Source organism: Hibiscus syriacus, unplaced genomic scaffold (genome assembly GCF_006381635.1).
Source record: "Hibiscus syriacus cultivar Baekdansim isolate YM2019G1 unplaced genomic scaffold, ASM638163v2 tig00002793_pilon, whole genome shotgun sequence".
NCBI lineage: Eukaryota > Viridiplantae > Streptophyta > Magnoliopsida > Malvales > Malvaceae > Hibiscus > Hibiscus syriacus.
The window spans coordinates 1170757-1181027 of NW_024061944.1; the positions used below are offsets into that span (position 1 = coordinate 1170757).

The window sequence follows — 10271 nt, forward strand, 5'->3', positions numbered from 1 at the left end:
AAGAGAAAACGATTTCCAAAGTTTCTCATTTAATATTTTCTAAAAATGAAATTGTTGAATAGTAAGAAAATGATTTCCAAAGTTTCTTACTTAGTAAACTATTTCCCACATCTGTAAGCCCTACAGTGCAGGATGTTGTCATAAAGCCTTCGGGAGCTTTTTGATGTTTTCAAAACCTTTGGAAAATTTGTAAGCCCTTCAGTGCATGATGTTTTCAAAACCTTTGGGTCATCTGTAAGCCCTACAGTGCAGGATGTTGTCAAAAAACCTTCGGGAGCTTTTTGATGTTTTCAAAACCTTTGGCATCTGTAAGCCCTTCAGTGCATGATGTTTTCAAAACCTTCAGGTCATTTGTAAGCCCTACAATGCAGGATGTTGTCAAAAAGCCTTCGGGAGCTTTTTGATGTTTTCAAAGCCTTCGAGTCATCTGTAAGCCCTACAGTGCAGGATGTTGTCAAAAAGCCTTCGGGAGTTTTTTGATGTTTTCAAAACCTTCGGGTCATCTGTAAGCCCTTCAGTGCATGATGTTTTCAAAACCTTCGGGTCATCTGTAAGCCCTACAGTGTAGAATGTTGTCAAAAAGCCTTCGAGAGCTTTTTGATGTTTTCAAAGCCTTTGGGTCATCTGTTAACCTTTCAGTGCATGATGTTTTCAAAACCTTCGGGTCATCTGTAAGCCCTACAGTACATGATATTGTCAAAAAGCCTTCGGGAGTTTTTTGATGTTTTCAAAACATTCGGGTCATCTGTAAGCCCTTCAGTGCATGATGTTTTCAAAGCCTTCGGGTCATCTGTAAGCCCTACAGTGCATGATGTTTTCAAAGCCTTCGGGTCATCCGTAAGCCCTACAGTGCAGGATGTTTTCAAAAAGCCTTCGGGAACTTTTTGATGTTTTCAAAACCTTCGGGTCATTTATAAGACCTCTGGGCAGAATGTTTTCAACATTTCCATCCTACTCAAAAGAAGCCAAATGAAAAAATTATTGTCTTTTTCGCCTTTGCTCTATTCTTGTTAACACAAGAATGAGCAAAGAGGGGCAGCTGTAGACACTAATTTTTTCCTTTTTAAATTATTATAATTATTATTATTATTATAAATATTATTATTATTATTATTATTAATATTATATATATATATATATTAAATAAAAAATATAGGCCCATTTACAAGAACCCATGCCCGTTTTACAAATCTGGAAGCCCAACCAGATGGCCCAACAGAAACCCTAAACTCATTTAGGGTTTTTGTTAGGATTTTTAACCCTAGCGTTGCCGTCGCCTCAATGCTCCCAGCCGCCAACGATCTCAGCCGTTGGATTTGAGAGATCCAACGGTCCACAGAAGGTCCAGCATGAAGCCCTAGGATCTCATAACCAGTGTTTTGAAAACCGGACTGGACCGGCCGGTTCAACCGGTTTAACCGGGAACCGTTGCCTAGTCCGGTTCAATCTATACCGGTTGAACCACTACTAGTGAACCGGCCGGAACCGCTGAACCATTCGAACCGGACCGATTGAAAACCAGAAAAAACTGAAAAAAACCCGCCAATTTTGTTTTGTTTAAAAAAAAATAAACCAAACGACGTCATTTGTTAAACGAGCCAAGTCGAACTCGAGTATTGCTGAGCTCGACTCAAACTTGAAAACTTTAAAAGTAAGCTCAACTCGACTCAAACTCAAGAGCTAAAAATTATCAAGTTCAACTCGAACTCGAAATATAATATTGAAACTTGAACTCGAAAAGGCTTGAACTCAAAAAAAATTTAGAAGCTCGATTGAAGCATAAAATTCGAGCTTGATTGAAGTGAAAGAATAGTTCACTCAATGCTCACCAAAAGGCTCCATGATTTTGAATGCCAAATTACCTCTATTATTTATAGAAGTTAGTTTGGATGCTCTTCTATGTTTCTTAGCCATGTGGGATTATTTTGTTCTCATATTTTTACTCTTTAGACTTTTGGGATGCTCTTCTATGTTTCTTAGCCATGTGAGATTGTTTTTTTTTAAAATTACACCAAACAATATCATTTTGTTATGATTTTTAGCCCCAAATTTATTTTTTAATTATAGTTATATAATTATATTTATTATTTAATATGTTTTACCTTAAATATTATGTTGTAGTTAATTTAAATCATTTTGTTTCACTTGATTTTATGGTTTTTAACTTATATATGTTATGACTTGCTTTGAATATCACTTATGATATAAAAATTTATTTTTTATTAAATATTTTTGGTATTTTTAATTAATTTTTTAAATAATTATGATGTCGTCCAGTTCTTCCGACCGGTCGAATCGGTTCGACCGGTTGAACCAGTGAACCGGTAGCATGGTCGGTTCGCTAACCGGTCCGGTTCTGAAAACCATGCTCATAACCCTAAGTTGTCATCAGCCGCCGCTGCTTCTAGAAACTCCATGACAACACCGCTGCTGCTGCCACGCCTCAACCCTCACCGAGCTTTCCAGAAGCCAGATGCCCCGCCACATCAATGCTCTATGGTGAGTCACCGCCATAGCTTGGTGACTCACAGAGAAACCTCTCTGGGACCGGTCCAAAGGCAGCTCGATGGTGGCCTATAAATATGGCCATCGAACCTGCAAAGAAGATGACCATCGACAGCAGCCAACACCAACAAAAAAAACAGAGAGCAGAACCAGTAACCATAGAGCAGACGAAGAACGGGAGAATGAAAAGGAGAGATAAAATCAGCAAGCAACGAAAAGAAAAGAAGGGAATACTTACCATCATCGGACCTTCGAAACGTCGCCGGAGACCTTCGAATTTCAAAGGTAAAAATCTAGATTTATTCCGATTAGGAGTTTTTTAGGGGAAACCAAGATCATATTCGGTATTGGGGGTAGTAGAGGCTTCATTTTGGTGTAAGTTATTATTTTTCGACCACCGACGACGGTAGCCAGTGGCGGTGTCAGCGGCGGTCAACCGGTGATCGGTTTCCCTCCGGCGAGGGAAACCTAAAGAGAGGGGAGAGCATTTTTCATCTCTCTCTTTTAGAGAGAGAGTGAAAAATGAAAAAAAACAGAGAGCAGAACCAGTAACCACAGAGCAGACGAAGAACGGGAGAAGGAAAAGAAGAGACAAAAACAACAAGCAACGAAAAGAAAAGAAGGGAAGACTTACCATCATCGGACCTTCGAAACGTCACCGGAGACCTTCGGATTTTGAAGGTAAAAATCTAGATTTACTCCGATTTGGAGTTTTTCAGGGGAAACCAAGTCCATATTCGGTATTGGGGTAGTCGGGGCTTCATTTTAGTGTAAGTTATTATTTTCCGACCATCGACGACGGTAGCCGACGACGATCGACCGGTGACCGGTTTCCCTCCGGCGAGGGAAACCTAGAGAGAGGGGAGAGCATTTTTCATCTCTGTCTTTTAGAGAGAGGGAGAAAAATGAAAAATAAAACGAAATGGCCATTATGGCCGGCCATTTGGGGTTTATATACTCCTTCCCAAACGACGCCGTTTTGAGGAGAGATATATGCGTAATTTCATAAGGGGCAAACCCTTTCCGCAACTCCCATGGTTTTGTAACTTTGCATTTTAGTCATTGAAATCAAATTTTGAATCTTTTAATTTGATTTTCAAAGTTTGGTTTATTATAATTTAGTCCCTGACATAATTATATATATTTATGGTAAAATATGTATCATTTTAGTCATTGAAATCAAATTCTGAATCTTTTAATTTGATTTTCAAAGTTTGGTTTATTATAATTTAGTCTCTGACATAATTATATATATTTATGGTAAAATATGTATTTAGTCCTTACAATTTTAATGACTTTTTTTTTAAATCCGAATAATGAATTAAGGCTAAATTACACTTTTAGCACCTAGATTTAGGATATTTTGAATTAGGTCCTTAATTTTTCTATGTTACATTTTAATCACTAATTTTTATTTTTGACCCTGAATTTTTAATATTTTGCAATTTAATATTATTGCTTTTAATTTCTTTTATTTTGATCATTATTATTTTTTACTTAATATTATATTAATAATAAAATACCATATAGTATTAATTTTATTTTTATCCTATACTTTAAAATATAGTATTTTATTTATTTATTTTTTATTCACTAATATTTACATGAAATACAATATTATAATTTTATAATTTGATTAGATAATAATATTTATTTATTTTTAATATCAAAGAAAATGTCAGTCTTAAAGCAACTAGATGTCCTATTCTGGTATTTTAAAAATAAATAAATATCTTACTTATAAAAACTAGAAAATACTTATTGTTTTATTTAAATTATTTTCTTAGAAAAATTTATTATTTTTAATATTTATTTATATATTAAGAAAGGGCAGTCTAAAAGCAACTAGATGGCATCTTCTGATGTTTTAAATAAATAAATATTTTATTTATAAATTATAAAAATTATTTAATATCTTTTTCTTTCTTAAAATTATCCGATTAAAATACGAAATAATAGGATCATAAATTAAATTCATATTTGAATTCTTAAATTCTAATATTAGAGGCAATTTATAATCGACAAAGACCAATTTTGGGCGTTGTGAGGACCAATTTTGGGCATTGTGAGGGTGATAATTCTTCCCCAAACGTAATCAACCACGAATCCTTTTTTATTATGAAAAAAATGAATTTTTGGTTAAACGCAGACCATTTAGACCATTTTTTTTCTTTTAAAATGATATTTTCTTAAAACTATTTTAAAAGATGATTTTCAGATATTCGACCTACCTAATTCAAAAAGGTCAATGGCGACTCCAAAAAATTTCTTTAAAAAAGCCATTAATTTATTCATATTCTTTTTCCCGCCAAGTAAAAATTCGTGCCCGGGCGAAATCCGGTTACGACAATACTAAGGGTAGAGTATCGATACTTTTTAAAAAGAGTATCAATACTTAGATGGAGAAGTATCAGTAGCCTCAAAACTGTATTCTATCCAAGCATTGTAAGTTTCTTTCACCTAATACCCAAGTAACCTTCCTCGCTAAATTTACTTTTCTGTCATGAAAAAGTTGTGGATTTGATTAGTATGCTTATGCAAGTGCCCTCACTTGGCTATTTTCCAGTCAATCATTGCTCTGCATTCATGCTTTTGGATTTGGTTGTGAAAGAAAGTAGGAAAACATGGGGTAGTCCTCCAGTGCAATTTGTATTCCCAAATTTAAGATTACTGGTTCTTGGACATAAACAGAGCATCTGGTGTCATTTTTCTGGAAGATTGTGATGTGGATGCTTGCATTGGAAAGAAATATCAGAGAAGATAATAAATATATAGAGGACAACAAATTAGAGTTTTAATTGTCTTCCTTCTCTGATATTACTTTCCAATAAAAACATCCACATCAGATTGATGAGCTATGGGTCTCCTGCAAGATCTTCCAGTGGCTCAATGCAAAAGAAGTGTTCTTATTGTTTAGATTCACTGTAAAACTAATGAATTTGTGATTAAGACATTTCTATATTTCTATTTTCCATCGTGGATAATTGCAGCCACGCTGTATTCCTTTTTTCCCTTCAAATACAGTCTTTATTGCAAATAAATCTTTCCCTCCATAAAATGTTTCTAAGTGAGATTTTCTTATCAGATGAGACATTTGAGGTGGGACCGATACTTCAATCAACAGTACATGTGAAGACTGAAGCGCATAGGTTGCCATATAATTCTCGTTAAATCCCCCCAAGGAAAATAATCAGCTCTGATATTGAATGATTCCCTTGGAAAAGCTCGTCTTTTGTGATAAGATCAGTGGTAATTTTTCTTGTAACTTTTATCTATTTATGTCACAGTGATGTTGATGCTCCCGAGGCCGATCATTTAAAGGAATTCAACGGGTTTATACAAGCTGTACTAGGAAAGGAACTGCTCGGGGTAAGAAACTAGTCATATGAGTTCTTTTCACTTGAAGCTTATGAAGTTGTGTGACTATACTATTCAACTCTTCTTAGATCATGTAAATATTGGCTCACCAGTAACAATCACAGATGTAAAATATATCAGTTTGCATTATTCAAGTAGGGTGATTGGAAGATAAAATAAATCTCAACTGTTAAGATGGTCTGTTATTTAATGCTTAATTTTTAATGAGCCTACTTCACTGCTAAACATAATCTGCAGATTCACGAGTCGAAGATAAAAACTGTTGGACATTAAACGAAGTTGGTGGAATACGCAGCCCCAACAGGTTCCCTTCAGGATCCAAGTAATACAGCAACTACATCTACCTTTTAACCTGCATAGTTTAATTCTGTATAGTTTTGATTATTTTTGTTTAATCAGTCGGTTGTCTCTTTTCAGTACGTCTTCTGAAGTGGATAAAGAGAAAAATCATGGACCAATTATTAGCAAGGAAGACAAGGCAGGTGCATGCGAAGATGACAATGCGTTCAGAGTTGTGGCAGAGGAGAAGCGCGAGGCTTCTACGGAGGTACCAACAGTAAATGAAACCGATGCAGCTGACTCTGGTTCCCACCGCAGTTGGAGTATGCAGAATGAAGGTTCACCGCAAGACCGGAATACACCAACATCAAAAGCCAGTTCGGCAGGCAAACGTGACTCCACTATAGAGCAGCAGCAACAGAGAGAGAAAGTGAGCAGATACAACACGAGAAACAGAGGACGGTACAGATGATGACGCCATATCATGCATGAGCTAACTGTAAAATGACCTGTGTAAACTAGCCGAGGCAAAAGATAATGAGGAGACAAACAGACAGAACATTCGTAAGCGGTAGAGAAATTAACAAATGGTATCACAACTATTAGGTTCATATTTAGGTGTCAGATTTTGGGGTAGGATCTGATTCATTCATCTTGGCTCGTTAATATTCAATACATTAGGTATCATCATTTAAATATACAGACCCTCAAAATTTAAGATTTAACTTGTATATGATTACTAAACGCATGTCAAAGAATAATTGATTCAAATCATAGACCAACCAACCCATCATATGTTGAATATGTTATTGATTTTTGTAGTTTGTTTTCGCGTCGAAATTAAAATTAAATAGTCTTGACCATTATTTTTTACTCGTTTGTCACGTAGAGAAGCAAGTTACAAACATCTGTATCATGTTTCATTACTTTCAGCTTTTCTTATTCAGTAGTTATAAAAACAATATTATTTTTTATCAATGGTATATGCCTAGTATAAGATCAACCAACATGTTAAAGGGGAACCAGTAATTTCATAGAAGATATGCGACTCTTCTTCTTTACCACCTCTGCCGTCTACTCCTTTCCGCCACCGAACTGAAAAACCGTCACCACTTTGTGGTACTTTTTGGAACTAGGGAGAAGCCAAGCCCAATAATTGCCGAAAGGTTTCGAGCCAAGCGACAGACATGGGCCTGAATCCTTGGGAGGGAGGCGGTTGTTTTCTTAATATCCTCTAGTCTCCGGTGTTTTATAAAATTAAAACCAATTGGGGTGAAAAAGAGTTGGAATTACAGCAATGGATTCCGCAATAGCCAAGAAAACATGGGAATTGGAGAATAATATCATTACAGTTGAGACACCAGACCGTTCGTCGGATTCTATTTTCTACTACGACGAGGCGGTTCAAGCCAAGTTTCAGCAAGAGAAGCCTTGGGCCAATGATGATAACTATTTCAAGCGCGTCAAGATCTGTGCCCTCGCTCTCCTCAAGATGGTTGTCCACGCCCGATCTGGTGGTACCATAGAGGTGATGGGGCTGATGCAAGGGAAGACTGACGGGGACGCCATCATTGTCATGGACGCCTTTGCTTTGCCTGTTGAAGGGACTGAGACTAGGGTTAACGCCCAGGCTGATGCCTATGAGTATATGGTGGACTATTCCCAGACTAACAAGCAGGTTCTTTTTTAAATCTACTTTTTGTATGATCTTGCTTTAAAGCTGGCGTTTATGAAACCCTAAATCAACATCCACGTAGTCCCGGTAACTTTAGTAGTTTACCCTAGCCAAGACAAACGGAAAGAGTTGATAATTATATATGGAGAAGGAAATGCCAAATAAAATAAATGAAATGTTTTACAAGTATCCTTTCCTTTCACTGCGAGGAGCTAATTTCTCGTTGTTGTTGCACCATCTACATTGTAGAAGGGTATTTAAAGTTAATTGAATTCAAGTTGAACTAGATGGTTTTCTCATACATTCTTGCAGTTATATATGTTTGTATCAGCAGTTTTTGTGTGATGCTAGATAGTGTTATGTTTCAGGAAACATGGAAATATTGTTGTCTATGAAAATCATTGCTCTTAAAAAGAATAAGATATCCTGTCTTGTAGGCTGGTCGATTGGAGAATGCTGTTGGATGGTACCATCCTCATCCTGGATATGGATGCTGGCTATCCGGTATTGATGTTTCAACCCAAATGCTGAACCAGCAGTTTCAGGAGCCCTTCTTGTAATCGATCCAACTAGGACTGTTTCCGCTGGAAAAGTTGAGATTGGAGCTTTCAGGACATACCCTGAAGGACATGTTCCTCAAGATGACCCTATCTCCGAGTATCAGACCATTCCGCTCAATAAGATTGAAGACTTTGGTGTGCACTGTAAACAGGTTATTATGAAATTCAACTAGCCCTATGTTCAAGAATACTGGCCCTTTCGTTGTTTATTAATTTTTTGTATGTTTTTCCTGCAGTACTATGCATTGGATATCACTTATTTTAAGTCGTCTCTTGATAGTCACCTCCTGGATCTGTTATGGAATAAGTACTGGGTAAACACCCTTTCTTCTTCACCTATCTTGGCTAATGGAGATTGTGTTGCAGGACAAATTTCAGATTTAGGTAACTCTTCTTTACTTGTTTAATGTTGCTGTACAGATGGTATATTTTCTTTTTTGCACATGAAATTTTATTTGTTACTAAGTTCTTGGTTGTTTATGTTGGTCACACTATTTCATCTTACAGCTGAAAAACTGGAGCAAGCATAAAACCAATTGGCCCATTCTCGCATCAGCCCTCTAGGACCCCTCGAAAGAAGGTCTGTATTATTATTATTTTTTAGAATTTTGTATGCTCAAGCTATTTTCAGGATAAATTTACTTTCTCTTAATGAATGCAATGTGGCTACCCACTTATTAGTTGCAGGAAGAATCTCAGCTGACCAAGATTACTAGAGATAGTGCAAAGATAAGTGTGGAGCAAGTCCATGGTTTAATGTCGCAGGTGACTTAGATGTTCCGGGTTCTTAGAAATTCTTACTTTATTCATGAATTGATTATGGCATTCGGTTTTAACCATTTTATACCTTTAGGTCATCAAAGATATTCTTTTCAACTCCGTACGACAGTCAAATGGGTCCCCTAATGAGCAATCTGATCCTGAGCGTATGGTTGAAGCCTGATCCTAGCCTCTGGCCAGGTGAAATGGTTACCTTGAGCTTGAGAGACCAGTTTTTACAAGAAGAAAATGCAATATACATTTGATTCCAGGCCGTAGGGTTGCTCCCTTACTCTACTGATGTACAAAGTCGAATCCTTCGGGGCGGGGGTCATCATTTATCTGTTTTGAACTAAGCTTTTTGCCTTATTCTGTGTTAGTTTATGCATATGAATTGTTGAAGAGATCATAGTATGGAATCAAATCCAAGTAGTAGTTTAAAATTGTCGGTTTCCTTTGCAAAATGGTTCCTGGGTAGCAGCTTTACAAGGGATTTAATTTGAAAATACTTGCAGTGGAATGAAAAACACCGTTGGAATTGTTGAAAGATCTCTTACTCCGCAAGAACGCGAAGATATGAGCAGGAGTGTTTTTTATTTCTTTTTAACTCAGGCTGACAGATGAACCAGGACTTTGTGTAATCCATAACTGAAGTGTACAAGCAATATAAAAAACTAAACTGCTGTTAGGTTGGGTTTAACCTAAGTTTGCAGACTATGTCCCTAGTCTCTCTACTTTGAATCTGGTAAACTAAAACTCCCTGTCCAAATCCAATTGGTCACGTGACAATTTCTGTATTGTTTTAACGTCATCATTACACTTGATGATGATAACAATAATTATTGATAGTTTAAGAAACCTTGACACTAACATTAGGATCAAGCTGATTAAAAACGACATACGATGTAGTGTGGTCAGGTGAATGGGTTACTGGGTAGCAAAACTACGATGTGTCGAACTCAAAGGCCAAGGAGAAAGGACCCGTTTCTCTTTTTGCTCAACCAAGTAAGTTAGACGAGATGATAGCTGAAACAAATCGTTGAAGAAAAAGACGGGCAGGGTCGCGTCTCTCTTAAAACTCCAAGCACCGGTGTAGTTCCTTTTTCACATGCAAA

The 10271-nt window shown here is 36.6% G+C and overlaps 1 long non-coding RNA gene and 1 pseudogene across 1 annotated transcript; both read left to right on the forward strand.

The window, feature by feature from the left end:
• The first annotated feature begins 5772 nt into the window (after positions 1-5772).
• Positions 5773-6458, forward strand: LOC120150375. The gene is made up of 3 exons (XR_005518523.1): positions 5773-5874; positions 6121-6205; positions 6301-6458. It is a non-coding gene; the product is annotated as an uncharacterized LOC120150375 (long non-coding RNA).
• Positions 6459-7444: 986 nt separating this feature from the next.
• LOC120150355 lies at positions 7445-9712 on the forward strand (annotated as a pseudogene).
• Positions 9713-10271: the final 559 nt, after the last annotated feature.